The sequence below is a fragment of the Marmota marmota genome, unplaced genomic scaffold, assembly GCF_001458135.2.
Source record: "Marmota marmota marmota unplaced genomic scaffold, marMar, whole genome shotgun sequence".
Lineage (NCBI taxonomy): Eukaryota > Metazoa > Chordata > Mammalia > Rodentia > Sciuridae > Marmota > Marmota marmota.
Window position 1 is genome coordinate 32,717,918 of NW_025999932.1, and position 18,958 is coordinate 32,736,875.

General features: G+C 35.8%; 1 long non-coding RNA gene across 1 annotated transcript in view; it reads right to left on the bottom strand.

The window, feature by feature from the left end:
- Window positions 1-547: 547 nt before the first annotated feature.
- The window catches only part of LOC125616137, a 114,899-nt gene continuing 96,488 nt past the window's right edge, over window positions 548-18,958 (bottom strand). The window contains exon 4 of the long non-coding RNA XR_007346762.1: window positions 548-671. This is a non-coding gene — a long non-coding RNA (uncharacterized LOC125616137). The remainder of the gene's footprint in view (window positions 672-18,958) is intronic.

Sequence of the window (18,958 nt, forward strand, 5' to 3'; positions counted from 1 at the left end):
TGACGGGTAAGATCCAATTGCAATGGTACCAACCTAACAGGTAAGGACCATATGTACTATTGTACAACCTAAGGCAGGCACGGTCCCTAAGCCACATGCTTGTTGTTTAAACAGAGAGGGGGAGATGTTGACAGCCACAGCCGAAGGGGCCCCAGCAAACTTCCAGCTGCCAGCAAACTTCCAGCTGCCAGCTGATGATTGGCTCACAGCGGCCCCAGCAACATCTAGCTGATTGGCTCCTCTGCGGTGATGCTCATTGGGCTGTTTCCCTGCCCTTTCAGACCACGGAGCTGCTCATTGGGGGACTTTTTTGGCTCCGCCCACGTGACCCAGCCAATCGGCCTCAAGAGCAGGAGGATTGTGGGAGGTAGAGAGAAGCATGTGTGGGAGAGAGAGGCTTGTGGAAAGCCGGTGGTGGCAGTTGAGGCTCTGAGGGTTTTTCCTGAGAGGCTGTTTTGTTTGGTGTGTGTGGTTCTAAAAATAAAGTTAGTTTCTTTTGACAAGTGGCTCCTGATTGTGCCCAGCCAGACTGCGGCAGAGGCCGGTACTCCAAACTTCTTCTCCTCCTGTTGTCCCATAATCAAGTCTCCTCCTGGTGCCTCCCATTGGACAAACTCAGCTGTCTGTCAGAGTCTGGGTGCTTAAGCCACAGAGGTTAGTCTCCCAGAGAACTAAGAAGGGAAGATAGGTAATGAAAATAGATACGGGTCAAACACAGATTAAAAACACTCCCTTATCTTCATTTATCCTCACATCTATCCCCCAAAACAACCACCTGAAACTTGCTAAATTATTCTTTGGATCTTTAGCACCACATTTTTATTAAATTCACTTATATCATTCAGTCTTGTTTTCTCAATGGTCTCTTTGCCTCCCAACTTCCATCATTCAATGCAATCTGCTATAAACATGCACACAAACATTTTAATGTTTTTACTCTATCAATATTGCCGCCTGGTTACTTTGGTAAATCAGTATTCTATCTGCATTATGAAGATTACATACATAACTATTCACAGCTGAGCTGTATTTTGCATCATGACAAGTATTCCTTGCCTGGACAGATCTTCTTTTATTCTTGTCCTCTAATTTTGATAATGGTCATTTATTTTCATCTGTTCAGTTTACCAAAAATGTATTTTTTATTCATACACTAATTTTCTGCCAATTGCATAGATTTGCTTTTAGGCAATTTCAGATGCATCAAGTATTACCTTAATTTCTTACTAGAATTCTCTCTCCCAGGGTTCTGATATATTCCAGTTGAGACTGTTTGTTCTTGACATAAGATGTACCACTCTAAACCTGGAATAATATCTTTACCATGTCTATATTCTGTTGTTTTGTTTCCCCTATTTTGTGTAATGTGAATTAGAAATATCCATTATAACAAAAAGTCAAAGTCAAACTTGGGGAAAAAAGTTCCAGCAATAAAAAGAATTAAACTTTCTCCTGGTTCCATGACCACAGATTCTTCTAATATTTGCATAGAAGTGGAATAACTCTATCTTTCAATTTGAGCTCATCTTTTTGAACCCTTTGGCTCCTAATATCTGTCCTAGAGAATACTGAGGTATGTGAATGAGTAGCCCTGTCATTTGTTTTTAAGTAACATTTAGATTTTATTTCTTCCTGAATTAATTACTTTCAGATGGATTATAAAAAGTTTCTGTTGAAATCACCTGGAAACTTTAGCTACATCAATGTAAGACATTAAGTGATCCTTTTCCAAGGATGAATCAATCACACCCACCTTTCCTGGCTGTGACATTTTCTATAACTATTCTAGGAGACTTCCTGTTGTCGACTACCTTTAATTAAATTTTCTATCACAGGCAACCTTTTGTATATCTAATCTTTTTTGTGTTAATGTTGTATCTGTTTGTAGTGCATTTGAAGACATTTTGAGAAACTGATTTAAATTTAATTTTAAGGTAAAATTCAAGAGCTTGCATTACTTCCAATGAATATAATTCAATGGAGATGAGGACTTAATCAAGTAAGCATATCTATATGGCTTCAGGGTTAAGGTTTGGTTTCTTGCCCTTGCTTATAAGCAGACTTGAATTTCTGCTTTCTAGTCCTCTCCAGTAGCACATAAATCAATTTTCTATGAATAGAAAAAACAAAAAACCCTACTGCTTTTTGGCAACTGTTGGGCCACAGCATATATAATGACAAGAACATCAGAGACTGCATTTTAGGCTCAGCTTGTTCTCCACATCAAACAAATTTACACAGAGCTCACCCTGCATAGCTTTGTGCAGTCATGAACTTGGACCAATCAGAAGCTAATCTGATAAAGGGTATTATATAAATGTATTTTCAGGTAGAACTCAAGCAGCATCAGCCCCTTCCAGTGCTTGTTATTCTGTCTCACCATCTGCTTGGCTTCATTGGTTATAAAAATCGAAGTGGAATAAAATCAGCAAAATTGATCAGATTCTCTTCGGGCACCAGAGTCCATATAACCCAACCAAACAAATGAAATCTGAATGTGGACATATAAAGAGACTTGAGAATCTGGTTCTAGTATATAATCCCTGGACCTCTTGTTTTCTTCTGAGATCCCAGCGTTCGTTCCTTCTCTACATTCTCTCACCCAACACCACCATCACACAGGATGAAGGTTCAGGATAGAATAACCATATTTTAATTATTTTAGGCACTGTCAGTCTTTTCCAGAAGGATATATGTCACAGAGTTAAAACTTTCAATTTACCCCAATTTATCATTATGTTTTAATTCTACGTGAAGAATTAAAAGTTGAGAATACACAGTGTAAAACACATGAGAAATTTATTGAACCAAAGATTTAAACAACTCACAGGTGCTAAGAAATTATAAGTAAGCACCATACCTTCATTTCTCCCGAAAATTAAGGACTACAGTGTTTGAATTTACATACATTGTTTGGAATTTCATCACTATTATGTGCCATATGTAAGGTTCTTGGTAAATAAATCTCAGTGACGGTCAGCCTCTCTGTTTACTAACATTGAGAATTTTGACAATGAAAGTATTTCTTTTTTAATATAAGAATTGCTTTAATAGTAGGTAGGCATTGCATTAATAGTAGATAGTAATTTCATATAATTTTAGCCAGTCTTACCTATATAGGATTTCCTTAGTGAATGACATTAATTAGTGGAAATATGATACAAATGAACCTTTTTCTCTCAAGAAGAGCTGTGGAAAAATAAGGTATGTGTGTCACTGAACCACTTTCCTAAGGTGAAGCCCTCCCTCCAGCACCTATAGCATAATTGACCCAGCATTTAGTTCTTGGTGAGATGCTATTGGAAATAAGATGGATAAATTGCTACAACAGCCAAGGAGTATATTCATAAAATTTTAGCCATACAGAAGGAAAAAAAAATCAGGCAAAACAAAATAGGCCACCCCAAAACTGTTAGGTAATCAATTGAATGAGTACTTAAAATGACAAGATGGGTAACCTGAAAAGCCACAGTGAAGTGCCTTCAAAAGCTTGAGGTAGAAACACGTGAAACCTGGAATGTTAGTTAAGTATGAGGGTGGAATGATGACCATTTTGTATACAAAAGGTCTTAGAAATTTTACCTTCTGTATATTTCTTCCACTGGAAATTGTATCCCTTCATAATAAAGAAGTAAATTAAAGAGAATATGTAATTTTTTTACAAATCTTTATATACAGATTTTTCTGCTAATTTTGACAATTTGGCAGTTCATATATTTTCAAAAAAATCATTCCACTGAGACTTTAAAATGTATTCATAAACACTTTATTATCATCTATTATTATCTCTTTTTATATATCCTCATTCTCTCCCAGTCTCTGAGTCTCAAAATATACAAGTTATATATGTATATTTATATAAACGCACATATACAACCCAGTCAAGAATTTTTAAACATATGCAATAAAAGTCCCATGAAAATGAGAGAAACAAGAAAGGTAGGCAGAAGCAAGCACTGGAGAGAAAATGGCCAGTAAAGCTCTTAAAATGTTGAAATATATCACTCCATAGTTTCAAGAAGCTCTATAAGATGACAGGCAGAAAAAATATAAAAGAGAGTCCATCAAAGTAAGACCTGGTCAAAGTGATGAAAAACAATGAAACAGAGAAAAAAAAAACACCTTAAAATTGAAGAGAAAAACAAAACAAAACAAAAACAGCTTAACTGGTTTTCAAACATCCAAGACCCAAAAGGAAGGGTACTATAAAAATGCTAAAACAGAAAAACTGCAAACCTCTAACACATTGCCAGCAAAAGTATCCTTCATAAATGAAAAAGATATAATATTCTCAAAACTAAACTTGTTGCTTACATATTTTTACCAAGAAAAGTCCTATAAGAATTTTTTTGAATCTGGAGAAAAATTATTTCAGCCAGAAATAGCAATGCAGAAAAGAATGAAGAGTACTGGAAAGGATAAATATGTTGGCAGATATGAATAAAAATGAATTGTGTAAAGTGGTAGTGTTTTAGAAGATCTTAAATACTTTGGAATTAAAATTCATGGCAAAAATGTCTGGAAAGGGTATATGTAGTTAAAATGTGATATCTTAATGTTAGTGGAGAAATTGCCTAAGTAATGGTTTTAATACTACTGTGTAAGTGAAGACATGTTGTAATTTATTTGATAATTCTGAAAATAGAGTAAAAGGATCTTGTTCTACTATGTATCTATACATACATTATGATAGATATATCTGTGTATATATACATTATGATATATACACATATATACATAGTATATATAATACATTATTATACATAATATATAACACATTATATATTTATATAATATGTATAATCATATAAAATATATAATGTATATTTTTATTTATACATTATATTTTAATAATATATAATCATATTATATAAAATACATATATACACACAGATATACATGGACTCATAAGAACACATATATAAGAGGTTAAATGGAAAATATTTTATTAATAGAAATGTATCAAAGGAAAATAAAAATGTCATAAAACATATAAGTTCATTATATACAAATTCTTTTTTATAATATTTATTTTTTAGTTGTAGTTGGACGCAATACCTTTATTTCACTTATTTACTTTTATGTGGTGCTGAGGATAGAACCCAGGGTCTCACATCTGCAAGGCGAGCGCTCTACCGCTGAGCCACAATCCCAGCCCAAAGTTCATTATATACAAATTCTTAAATGGTAGTTTTTAATCAAACAACATATTCAATCGTAACCACAGCAAATGAACTATCTTAAACAAAATTATCTGATTGCATATAAGAAAAAAAATGCAGATCACAGATTGGTGCTTAACTATAAGGATCCAAAGTTGGGTTTTTATTTATTTAATTTTTTTTAATCGGCTCTCACTTCCATGACCCTCTCCTGATTTGCATCTTCTCTGCTGACTGTAACCTCAGTTCTCTGCTACTTCAATCCAGCAAGGTTGCTATTTTCTGCTACTGGAAAAAGGAGATGCAGAACACTCTAATGATATTTTTAAGCCAGAAACTCATAATTCTTACATATTACAGTTACTATCTTTTTGAAAATTAATTATTCCCATTTTAATTGCCCATATTTATGGGGTAGAGTATGATAATTTGATATACATATGCACAAGAAATTATTAAATCAAAGTCGGTAGAATTTTTATCCCTTAAGCTTTTAAAATTTATTAACATAATAACTGTACATATTTATGAGGTACAGTGTGATATTTCATTACACATATATTGTCTTTCAAGAGAGAATTTTCTTGCAGTTAATTCCAGCAATTAGTCACATACCAGATAGTGTCTTCAAATTGTTTTTTGATGAATATTTTAAGTTTTATAATTATTGTCTATGGAAAAGTTTTCTGGATCAGACTATGACACTACCATTACTGCATGTAGTTTTTAAATAATAATTTGGGAAACAACTGTTTTGAGAGAAAAAAAGATAATATTAAAGCTTTATTTTGCCATTCTTTGTAATTACTAGTGGTCATTTCCTTATATTCACCTCCACTATTATTTCTTCTGCGAATTATCAACTAGTCTTTTTTGTCATGTTTTAGATAAGCGCTCACTGATCTACTTCTAAGATACTTAAAATTTATCATATATTTGATTATTCTATCAATTTTATTTTAATGAGAATGTTAAGTTTTAATTGGCTTTAAATAATATTTCCTCCACTTAACCTCTGAGCTTTATATGTATGTTTGATTTATTCAGTCCTAAAATAATTTCATATTATGTGTTTTGTTTTATTTTATATAAAATTGGATTATATCTTAGCATTAAGCAATCTTATTAGTAATGATAATTTAGATTCAATGCTCTACTTTCTTGGTGTGTTTTATCACTTCTGCTTTTCAAATGACATTTCCTTTCCATTTTGAATTATTGTGAGTATTTTTGGTTGGATAGAGTACTTCTTTAAGTAGTATTTTTTGACAAAGTACTCATGAGGAAGGGCTCTGGAGTATCTGACATTTTTTTCATTTTACTTCAGTATGAATGAAAAAAGCTTACCTACTTACTAAATCCTATCATCACTGTATTTTTCTCTTGGAAACTCTAGGAACTTATTAGCTGCTTTTACTTTTAAATTTACAAAGAGAAATTTGAATTTTGCTTATGTTTGAATGTCTATGTTTTTCTTTTTTTGCTGAATACTTTCAAGAATTAAAAAAATATATTTTGAAAGGCAAATAATTAGCTTAATTATGTTCAGGTATCTGTGCAATTTTTCCATAAAACTTGGCAATTCCTTTTAATATTCAGATACTGCCCTCTGGCAAAAATTAAAACCAGTAAAAATACCTCCCTAATAATCTCTAACATACAGATAAAAGAAACCAGAAATGATGAATAATACTATTGAGAAATATGTGGTAAGCAACTTGATTTGAGACATTAATCAGAAGGACCAAACTAGACTTCACACCAATCTGCCCAGAGCTGACAAATGTGTCAAAAAGAAGTCAATTAATAGAAGCATACTTCAAGTAAAGTTCAGCTAAGTCCAGGCACCTCTCCAAAACCTTTGTAGGCTTATTAGCTATACTTCACTGTTGTGGCTTAATACAGATTGCTTAAGAGGTGCAGTAGCCATCTTTATTGTTATGTTTGATCTTTCATCAAGTAATGAATGGTGTTACCAGTCTTGCCTACAATGGATTGTCCAACATATACTTCCACTTCCCTTTCCCCTGATGTTGGGTCTTTCTTGTTATGCACTTAACTTCTATGTGTATTGTTAACTTCATAATGTGCTTCATTAAAATTGTTTTTTCTTACAAAGATCAACTGTCTTAACTGGATTTCTTAACATAAAAGGAAATGTCTCCATCTTCTCACTCACAGGTGTTATCTCTGCTGTTCTTTCTTTGTAGGGTGAATCTTCTAGTTTCTTTTGTGTTAAGAACAACTTTACTTCTCCTTAGGTTTTAAAAGATAGTTTTCAAAACATTGTGTGAATGATTCTAGGTTATATTTTTTCCTTTTACTACTATAAAGATGTTGAGCTTTCTGGTTTTCCAGTGAGATGTCTGCCCTCATTCTTTGATTCTCCAGTTGATTGTAAGATTTTTCTTCTTAATGGTAGTTTTAAGTAGTTTGACTATGATTTAACAATATAAAATCTTTATTTTGCTTGGGATGACATTCTTAGAAGTGTGGATTTAGAAATTTCATCAAACTTTGAAAAAAATTGGCTGTTATTTTTACAAATATGTCTTCCACCTTCCCCTCTTTCTCTTTTCACTGATATTTTCTATTCATATTTTTCAGTCCTTTTTCTACTTCAAGTAGTTCATATAATTGTCTTCAAGTCAACTCATATTCTCACTAAATTAATGTTGATGTCAATAAATATATTTTAAGTCAAAATTTTGTTAATTCCTAAAATTTTCATTTAATTCTTTCATGTGCCTCCTTAACCTGCTTGTGCTTTCCTTTACCTTTTTGTATATGTGAGACATCATTATGATTGCTCTTCTTAATGTTCTTTTTTGACAAATTCTATCATTTGTGTCATTTCAGTGACTTTTTATTATTAATTATTCTTCTGGTTATTTGCATGCCAATTAACTTTTTGTTGAGTGCCATTGTTAATTCTTTGCTTTTTGGGTAGCTTTCAAAGTTTACTTAGACTTGTCAGGCAGGACCAGAGCAACAGTCTTGAGCTTATTATGCCCAATAATCTAATAATTATTTACTGAGTGTTCCATATGCATTGTGAATTTTTTCATCCTTGTTACTGGGAACATAAACTTTCTCCAGCCCTGTGTGAACTCCAGAGATTTGCTTAAGCTCTTTCTTTTGCCTCATGTAATTTATTCACAGACAGGTGCAAATTCTACTCCAAGGAACACAGATCCTGCTCCTTTGCACATAGATTCCTCTTCTATAGTACTCTTCCCTGAAAATTCTAGCTGCCTTGCTCACATCAAAGTCTCAATCCTGTTCCTTAATTCAAGAAGACCACCAAGCTCTCCTTTCCTCCCATGCTCCCTTTCATGGTAACTAACAAACTCTTCCCAGATAAGTTGGAGCATTCACAGGGCTCATCACATTTAATTCCCCTCTCTCATGGAACAGTAATTGGTGCTATTGTCCATTATCTGGAAATCTATTTCCTGTTACTTTATGATGAGCAGAATTGGAAATCCCCAGCTGGTGTTTCTGAACTCAGCCCTCTTTGCTGATACTCAAGCCTTTGAGAATAGGACCCTGCCAGCTGGTGCTGCTCTCTCTGAGGTGGTATAGTGTAGAGGTCTCTAGGAGAACAGGAAAAAATGGACTTCAATTCCAACTGCTGCTGGATGCAACTCTCATTGCTAGGGCAAAGTTAGGCTGGGTGATGCCAATAGAAATAGCTAGCAACCCAGAAAGAATGAGTTTCCTCTTCCAATCTCCCTGTAGTGCCTCCTTCCTCAGAACCTAACAGGGAGGTATCTGATGAAGGAAAACATACATCCAGCTTTATAAACCAAACACAGGGTTACTCAGACCAACCCTGGGAGGTGTTATAACAGTGTGGATTTGTAGCTCCTTCAGAGCTTACCTTGGCTCCTCAGAGATACCTCATTCCAGAACATACCTATTCCTAGGCAGCTTATACTTAATGACTATTCTTTACTAGGTTGTATAGGCCTGGCCATTTGTGGGACTGTCCTGATGAGTCATATATAAATCCAAGCTCCATGTAGGACTGTGCAAGTTTTTATCAGTCCTATGATGTAGTTATTATCTTCTTCCTCTTCCCAATCTTGCTTCCACTCTTCCTCCTATGAGTATCTCTATTATATCCTGATTGCCAACCACAGTCTGTGTCTACTTCTGGAGCACCCCAACCTAGCAAGGTGGGTGTAGAGCTGAGACAGAAGCTTGATCAGCAATGGAGTCCACCCCTTTGGTTACTCAGTATGCCATCTCCGTATAGTCCAAGTTCTGTGTAACAGTAACTCTTTCAAGATTTCAACCAACATTTCTCTTAAAAATCATTATTTGAATGTGTGAAGAACTGTCATTTTCTCCTCCAAGGGGGAAGACACAGAGTCCCAATAGTCAATGCACTCTTTACTGGATGATAGTCAAAGCAAAAATTTCTGGGAAGTGTGAACTATTCCCTAAATTTGGTAGCAGTCCCACCTGAATGTTAAGAATCCAAACCCCAAATCATAAAGTTAACCATCATGGCAGTCCTTATTTTAGACACTTAAGTAGCAGAAGGGAGAGAAAATAAATTAGTTCATAAAAACATGTAATAACAGAAAATAATATTCAAAGCTACTACTGTCTTCATTCCAGATCATGAATCTATAATTTAGATTAATAACTTCAATTTTTACTTCCTACTTCTATGTACACTCTGCAATCCATGTTTTCTTTATGTCAGTGAGGATCTCAGTTTTTGCTCCTCTTTATCTTATGGAGCAACGCAATCTTTCAGTTTTGAAGACTCTTACTCCACAATGATACTGCCTTTCATGATTGACACAGGATATAAAAGTGATAAAAGACAACTATTCTAGAGACAGCTGAGGCCCTTTATTCTACTCCACATTGCTTATCAGCAGCCCAATTTCTCCTTGATAATTAGGATCAACCACCCAGCATTGCAATGAAGTAGCCATCTTCTTTACATATTTCTCTGATGTCACATGGAGAATAAAAGTTTCCTTTGGTAGAAATATTTCTTTATTGACTCCTAGACCTTAGGTCAGCAGAGATAAAAGTTGTGGAAACAGAAAGTACAGATTCTGTGGCTGTGTTATTACGGAGTTTAATGAGAGCAAACCCTGCCTTTCTTGATTTACAGATCCGTATATTTCGGTTTGGGGAGAAATGTTAGTCTCTTTTAAGGTAAGAACAAAACTGCTCTGTGAACTTAAGCTGCATCTCACAAGTACACTCTTTCCCATTGCTGTAGCTGCTGAGATATTTGTGTAGGCATGAAGCTATCTTCAGAAAGCACTTTGAAACAACTTTTCTAGAAAACTTAACAGCTGCATTCTATGACAGAAAACTGTTGTTTCAAAGTGTTGTTTTCCAACTTGTGTCAGAACAATATCTTAGATGATAATTACACTGGGCCCCAGTCCAGTCATCAAAAGGGCAATAAAATTTCAGAGAAGCATTCCCAGCATTATAAAGCCAATAAAAAAAGAGTGAGTCTGGAGCCAGGAGACAATGGTTTATTAACAGAATGACATGCCTGCAAGATAGATAATGTGTATGCTCTGCATGCCCATAGATCCCTGGTTGAGTTTGAACTTACCTAAGGGTTATGGTAGAGAATTTTGGGCCAGCTAATGACACAATTTTGTTTCCCTTTTGAAATATCACTCTAGTTATTCTGTAGAGGAAAGGTACTCTCTTTGAATGTTAATTATGAAGTATTTATTAACCATCCAAGAGAAGATTTTGCAGTTGTATGGTCTGGTACTCAGTGAAGTGGGCTGCTCTACTCATACAATTTTAAAAGTCATCATCAGCATATTGTGTTTTAGTTAGCTTTTTTTCACTACTGTGAACAAAAGACCTGACAAGAACATTTTAGAGGAGAAAAAGTGTATTTGGCACTCATGATTTCAGAGGTCTCAGTTCATACAGAGCCAATTCCATTGCTCTGGGTTCTAGTTGCAGCAGAACATCATGGCAGAAGAGTGTGCTGGAGGAAAGCAGCTCAGAACGTGGCACCAGGAAACAGAAAGAGAGAGCTCCACTCTCCAGGGACAAAAAAATATATCCCAAAGCTGAAGCAGCACTTCCTCCCTAAGATGTTTATTTTTCTTTCTGTTAAAAACTGCAACCTGCTAGTTTCTGCTTCTGTAATCAATCTTTCTTAGCAACTATGGCAGGAACCAGAGCTGCCTGAAGAAAGAGGGGAAAATCAAGGTGACTTGCATGAGAAAGTCTTGAAACCAAGAAGTCTATATAAAAGATACTGAGAACAAAGGGCTGTGCTCTGCTTTCTACTGAGCCTGCTCCAGTGCTGAATAAACCTTGCTCTTCCACATCTCCAAGAGCTGCTTATCTCTTTCCAGAGCCATACTTTTCCTTTTTTTTCTTTTTTCCTGCATTTTCCATAACAAAAGCACCCCCCCATGACCTACCTCTTCCAGTCACACCTACCAGCCTATCAGGGGATTAGTGCACAAATTAGGTTAAAGCTCTCATAACCCAATCATTTCACCTCTGAACTTTCCTTCATTGTCTCACAAGTGGTGATCTTTTGGGGTATACCAAATATTTAACTCTTAACATCAAGATATATAGAGACTGTGGCTTAGGTCAAAGAATGATTAGGATCACACAGGGAAAATGCATAGATAGAAAAATTGAATGGAGAATTCTGGAACTCTTCTATTCTTAAAAGTCGGTAAGAATGTAGCTTCTTGGGAGTCCTACTTGGTGAACACTCTGGAGGCTAATTTCTTTAAGGCCGTATTTCCAAATACCTATTCAAAATAACTTTCAGATCATAAAATCTGAGAAGAATAGATTGTCTCTAGCTTGATAGTGAGCAGGAGCTCAATGCCTTATTTATCTGATACTTTTAATATTATTAGCTGTGGCTCTGAAGCACTCAGACTTGCGGAAAAGAGTTTGTAAAGTCTTGTTCTAGTTGGTCTCAACAATGTTGATGTTGAGGCTCAATAATTATTACAGAGTTCACACTTCTCGTTGGGAGGCTCAAAAGTATGCATTTTAATGATCTTTGCCTGCTCTTCTCTTTTTTTCTCCTGAATTATTCCAAAAAAGCAGGATTAGGGCTTCAGTAAGCAGCAAAATCTTAGGCAGTGACATTGTATAACAAGTATCAATGAAATAGTTTAATCAACATTATAAGGACATAGAGTTTTTCATTGGTAATGCATCTTGACAATACTATTGATCATCAGAGCCCAAACACCTTTTTCCTGAAAGCCTCTCCAGTAGATTGTTTTGGTATGTCAGGAACAGTGCTTTAGATTTGCTATTTGTGGAATCCCTATAGATGGTTCTGAGATCAACTGTGTTTGGGACTACTCAGAGGTTACTGAGAGCAAATTTATGGTAGTGCCTTATAGCTGACTTATCTAATCAGTGAAATGGTAATGGTGTGTGATTACAACAAAAACAACAAATTACAACAAAGCTCCACTAGTGAACCACCATTGTATCCAGGGAGGGCTGCTGCCTTTAGATACTTCAATCTTAACACAGAGCAGCTTGGTCAGTGAGACCTGCCCTCCAGCTTGGATACTAGGATGTTTGGTGGGTACCCCTTGCTAGAGGTATCCAGGACCCAGAAGACTCCTCTCACATTTAAAGATAAGAGTAGGGAGTTTCTAAGCACTCTGTTTAGTCATTTTGACATGCTCCTTTCCTTGACCTGTGCCATTTACCTTTTATTGCCCCTAAAGTTCAGTTGTAAGATTTTTGTTGCAAACTTTCAGTGAAGTCCACCTTATGGAAATTTAGACAACAGGACATTAGTTAAATGATGTTTAGATGTGATTTTCTCCCCAGTTAGTAACTCAGCTAAATGAATTATTTATTCAGGTAAATAAATGTCTTCTGTAATATGAATCCATGAATGTACATGTATCTGTTATTGCCTAAATCAAATAGGTGTTGTTAAACCTTTAGTCACATTTTTACCACAAGTAAGTTTATACTTTTTCAACAAATACACATTTAGGAAATCTTACTCCTTACTTTGGTTGCATATAAAAGTTATCATGAGGGCCTTTAAGCATTAGTTCCTCAAGGCATTAGACTAGTTAATGCCCCTTTGAAATCCTAAAGGAAGAAAAGATTTTGCAATATATCCTAGAGTAACATAAAGTGAGGAGCTACAATACACAAAACTATTGCTACAGAGCACCTACCTGAACCAGCCCCTCACATCACACAAAATGTCTATCTTCTAATCTCAAATCTGCTGTGGGAAGGGAAGAGATATTCAGAGAATATGAAGAACTCTGAGTCTTATTCATGTCAACATAGAGTCAAAGTGAGTGGGCTGGATCTTTGCACTTCCTCTATGCTAAGACAGATGCCTTCAGGAATAGTAAACCTGAGCTATGACTACAGTAACAAGAAAAAAAAAAAAACATTGTAACAAAATAACCACCAATGGTGGCATTTATCATCAGAATTAACATTATATTATAGCTTCCATTTAATATGAATCTCTAAAATGTTAAGCAGAGTGTTAATACTTTAGAGTCTCTTTAAATTTTAATTATGTTTAATTCCCTCTTTTGCTCCATAAAGAAATTATTATTACCCCTATTTTACTAATGAAACATTTGGAAAAAATTAGTTTACTTAAGGTTACACAGAGAGTGATAGAATTACTATATTATCCCAAATTTTTTAAAAAACTATATTAGACCTGAAGATGGATTTGGTTTGGCTGGCACAATATTGGAATGGTTTTGTTATCTGAATGTGTTTAGGGATACATTAATTTCCCTATATTGCTGTTGGTTTGTTCCTCCTTGACTGCTTTGCTTTATATTAAATACTTTATTCATTTACTGTGGTTCTAGAGATCAAACTGGGGCCTTGTGCATACTAGGCGAGCTCTCTCTCTGGGCTGCATCCTTAGCCCATTACATGCTTCACAGTGCTCATTTTAATTCCTTTGTTAATATTTTTTTGTTAATTTTAACTATATATTTTTATGTTACTTTCTCAGTGTTTGCTCTATGATTACAATGTGCATCATGATTTATTGAAATCTACTTCACAATACTAAATGAATTCAACCAAAATATACAAATTTTCCTCCCATACAACTTCATTCTCTCCTCCATCCCATATGCAATAATTTTCATGTATATTTTTGGGGGGAGGAACCAGAGATTGAACGCAGGGGCACTTAACTACTGAGCCATATCCTCAGCCCGATTTTATATTTTATTTAGAGACAGGGACTCACTGAGTTGCTTAGGGCCTCACTTTTGCTGAGGCTGACTTTGAACTTTTGGTCCTCCTGCCTCAGCCTCCTGAGCTGTTATGATTACAGGCATGAGCCACCATTATTGGGCTTTTTAAGCCCAATAATCAAGTGCCATATATTTTGCATGCAAACTCCTCTGTTTTATAGTATTTTAAAATAGAAATAGAAGATATATCTTGGGGTGTTATAAAAATTTCCTGTTTTTAATTCATGTTTGGCCAGTTTAGGGCCTACATTTTGGTATAGTTCTAGAGATATATTATGTTGAATATTTGTTGATGAGAGGTGCTATTGATTTGGAGAGACATCGTTCAGTGATGCCTGTCAAAATCTGCACTATTCAGTCTCTTGGACCAAGGCAATGTTTATGTTGAAATCCAAGATCACCATCTTGGGTGTTCTTCATTTCTGCCTGAATGTTTTATTCATTCATCAGAATTCTTACCTTTTAGTCTCTTGGTCTTTTTTACTTATCTTGGAAGGTATGTTCTCAGAAATAGATACCTTTAAGATCTGTTTTCATGGAAATAGCCTTATTTGCCTTCAATAAAATACTTTAACTTAACACATAATTCAACCATTTCAACTACACAAATATAAGTACTTAAAATAAATTTATGGAGTTAGGCAACTATGACCATAAAACAAGTTTAGATCATTTTCATTGCTTCATTATAGTGTCTTATGTTTATGAAGTATAGAACTCCCCAATCTCAGGCAAACATTAATCCACTTTCTATCTTCATTGAATTTTCTCATTTGGACACTATAAACATATAATAATGCAATAATTGTCCTCCTGGCTTTCATCACCCAGCACAATGCTTGTGGGGTTCATCTATGTCACATGAACATCAGAAGTCTGTTTTCTACCCTGCTATACATCATTACTATAAAGATAAACTATACTGTTTTCTTCGATCCACCAATTATTGACACCAAGACTGTCTCCAATTTCTAGTCACCATTGAACAATCCCACTGAGAACATTTATACACAAATATCTGGGTGGGTATATGTTTAATTTCTCTTGGGTAACAATCAGGGTTAATAATCATAGGATGGAGGGTGGGCTAGGGAACCAACTATGTGACTTGAGGATTGGAAGATTCAGTCCCTTGACTTCTGGGAGGAGAGAGGAGATAAAGGTTGATTTATCCTCAAGTACAAATATTTAATCAAACATGCATATAAGATGAAATCTATAGAAAATCCCAAAAGGACAGAGCTTGGGGAGCTTCTTTGTTGCTAAATATATGGAAGGTGGTGCATCCAGAGAGCATGGAAGTTCCATGTGCCTTCCCCATACCTACTTTAAGCATCTTTCCATCTGGCTATTCCTGAGTTGTTCCTTTTTACAAAAAATGGGCAGCAGCAAGTAAAGCACTTTCCACAGTTCTGTGAGACACTGTAGCAAATTACTGAACATGAAGTTAATGGGAGTTTTTGGTTTTTGGTAATGTGAATCACTGGTTTATAGCCTTGGGTATGAAAGCACCAGTTACAACTTGGACTTCTGTTTGGCACTTGATGTAGGAGAAAGGGCATTCTGAGGGGACTCAACCTATGCCCATTGGATCCAACTATCTCCAGGTAGATAGTTTCAGAACTCAGTTGAGTTATAGGACAGCCAACTGGTGCTAGGAAAGTAAATACATGGAAATAAAATCCATGTATTAAAAATCAGCACAAGTGTTCTGTGTTGAATATGAGAATAGAGGAAAAACAATTTGTGTTTGTTCTTATACATTCATACTCAATATTTTTAGTGTTTTACTATAAGATTATTATATTGAATATGTAAGATTATCAGACATCAAAATCCAAATACTCTTGTAAATAAATGCAGACAAAGTATTGGATAATAACCATCACTCACTTTTGATTTAGAAAAAAACTGACTCTGAATAAGAATACATATACATATATATGAATATACATACTTGTATGTTTATCTATGTATATATATGCACATACATATATGTACAAGTATACAAATATGTATAAGTATACATATATGTATGTACACATATATATACAAATATCCTTTATTGATAAATGAAAAACCTACCAAAAAACAAGCCTTGATGTTTGTAATAACCTCTGCTTAAACTTGTCCTGAAAAATCAGCCTGATATATTAAGTGAAATAAGAAAATCCTAAAGATGTGAAAGAAAAATTCTTAGGACTGCCTCCACCAACCTGCATGGAAGCCTAAGCCCAAGGTAGACCAGGTCCTTCCCTCTACAAGCAGGTCCACACTGGAGCTCAGGCCCAGGACCACTCCCAATGACCAGCAGACCCACTCTGGAGCCCAGGCCCAGGCCATCATCATAGTGCACTGCATGCAGTATCTTCCACCTTGTGACAATAGATGGCCTAAAAGAAGCTGCATCTCAGAACAGACATCCCAAAGTCAGTGAAGGCCCACACTTTCAGCCCCATCTCTGAAAGAAGTTTCATCCATCTTGGGACACCCCCACTGCTATCTTAAGTTACCTCCACTCTTGCCACCACCACCATTAGTTGCAGTAACATCCATTGCGGGACACCAGCAGGGTCTGGAAGCCCAACACCAAGGTGAGGCACAGATAATCTGCCTGGATACTACAAGATTATAGGGTAGAAACTGTAATACCTCAGATCCTCACCACAATTAAGGAAGACACATAGACAACATGAAAAAAACAAGGGAAGAAAGTATCCCAAGCAAATCAGGATACTACAATAATGCAGTAGTGCAAATCAGGAAACTACAATAATACAATAGTGCAGTTGATGAAATGTCAGAGAAGGAGTTCAGAATATACATAATCAAAATGATCTGTGAATTAAAGAATAGCCAAAATGAGCAAATACAGAAAAAAATTAATCACTCCAACAAAGAGATAAGAGGGCAAATACAGGCAAACATTGATCACACCGACAAAGAGATAAGGGAGAAAATATAGGTAGCAAAAGATTACTTTAAGAAAGTTATTCTGAAAAAAATCAGAAATCCTTGAAATGAAGGAAACAATAAACCAAATAAAAAACTCAATAGAAAGCATCACCAACAGACTAGATCACTTAGAAGACAGAATATCAGATAATGAAGACAAAGTATACAATCTGGATAAAAAAGTTGACCAAATAGTGACAATAGTAAGAAACCATAAATGAAGCATTCAGGAATTATGGGATAGCATCAAAGACCAAATATAAGATTCATTGGTATAGAGGAAGGAACAGAGATTTAAACAAAGGAATACACAATCTCTTCAATGAGATGATATCAGAAAATTTTCCAAACATGAAGAATGAATTGGAAAATCAAATACCAGAGGCTTATAGGACACCAAATGTAAAAAAAAAAAAATTATAACAGATCTACACAAAGGTACATTACAATGAAAATGCCTAGCATACAGAATAAGGAGAGAATCTTAAAGGCCCCAAGACACAGGAATCACATTATATATAGGGGAAGACCAATTCGTATCTTGGCAGATTTTTCAACCCAGACCCTCAAACCCAGGAAATCCTGGAACAACATATACCAAGCTCTGAAAGAAAATGAGTGCCAACTAAGAATCTTATATCCAGCAAAATTAAGCTTCAGATTATGATGAAATAAAAACCTTTTATGATAAACAAAAGTTAAAAGAATTTACAGTGAGAAAGCCTGCACTACAGAGCATTCTCAGAAAAATATTCCAGGAGGAGGAAATAAAAGACATCCACAGACTGAAGGTGAAAGGGTGTGAAAGGGTGGGAATAAAATGTACCACTCATATGGACCACATAAAAAAGCAGGAGTTTCCATCCTCATATCAGATAAAATAGACTTCAAACTAAAGTTAGTGAAAAGGAATAAATAAGGACATTTCACAGTGCTTAAGGGATTCATACGTCAACAAGACATAACAATCATAAATATCTATGCCCTAAACTGCTGCAGTCTGGCTGGGCACAATCAGGAGCCACTTGTCAAAAGAAACTAACTTTATTTTTAGAACCACACACGCCAAACAAAACAGCCTCTCAGGAAAAACCCTCAGAGCCTCAACTGCCACCACCAGCTTTCCACAAGCCTCTCTCTCCCACACAAGCTTCTCTCCACCTCCCACCATCCTCCTGCTCTTGAGGCCGATTGGCTCGGTCACGTGGGCGGAGCCAAAAAAGTCCCCCAATGAGCAGCTCCGTGGTCTGAAAGGGCAGGGAAACAGCCCAATGAGCATCACCGCAGAGGAGCCAATCAGCTAGATGTTGCTGGGGCCGCTGTGAGCCAATCATCAGCCGGCAGCTGGAAGTTTGCTGGCAGCTGGAAGTTTGCTGGGGCCCCTTCAGCTGTGGCTCTCAAAATCTCCCCCTCTCTGTTTAAACAACAAGCATGTGGCTTAGGGACCATGCCTGCCTTAGGTTGTCCAATAGTACATATGGTCCTTAGGTTGGTACCATTGCAATTGGATCTTACCCGTCACTGACTACCAGTCCAGTATACAGCCACACCTGTGGAGAGGTCTTTGTACCAGCGGGG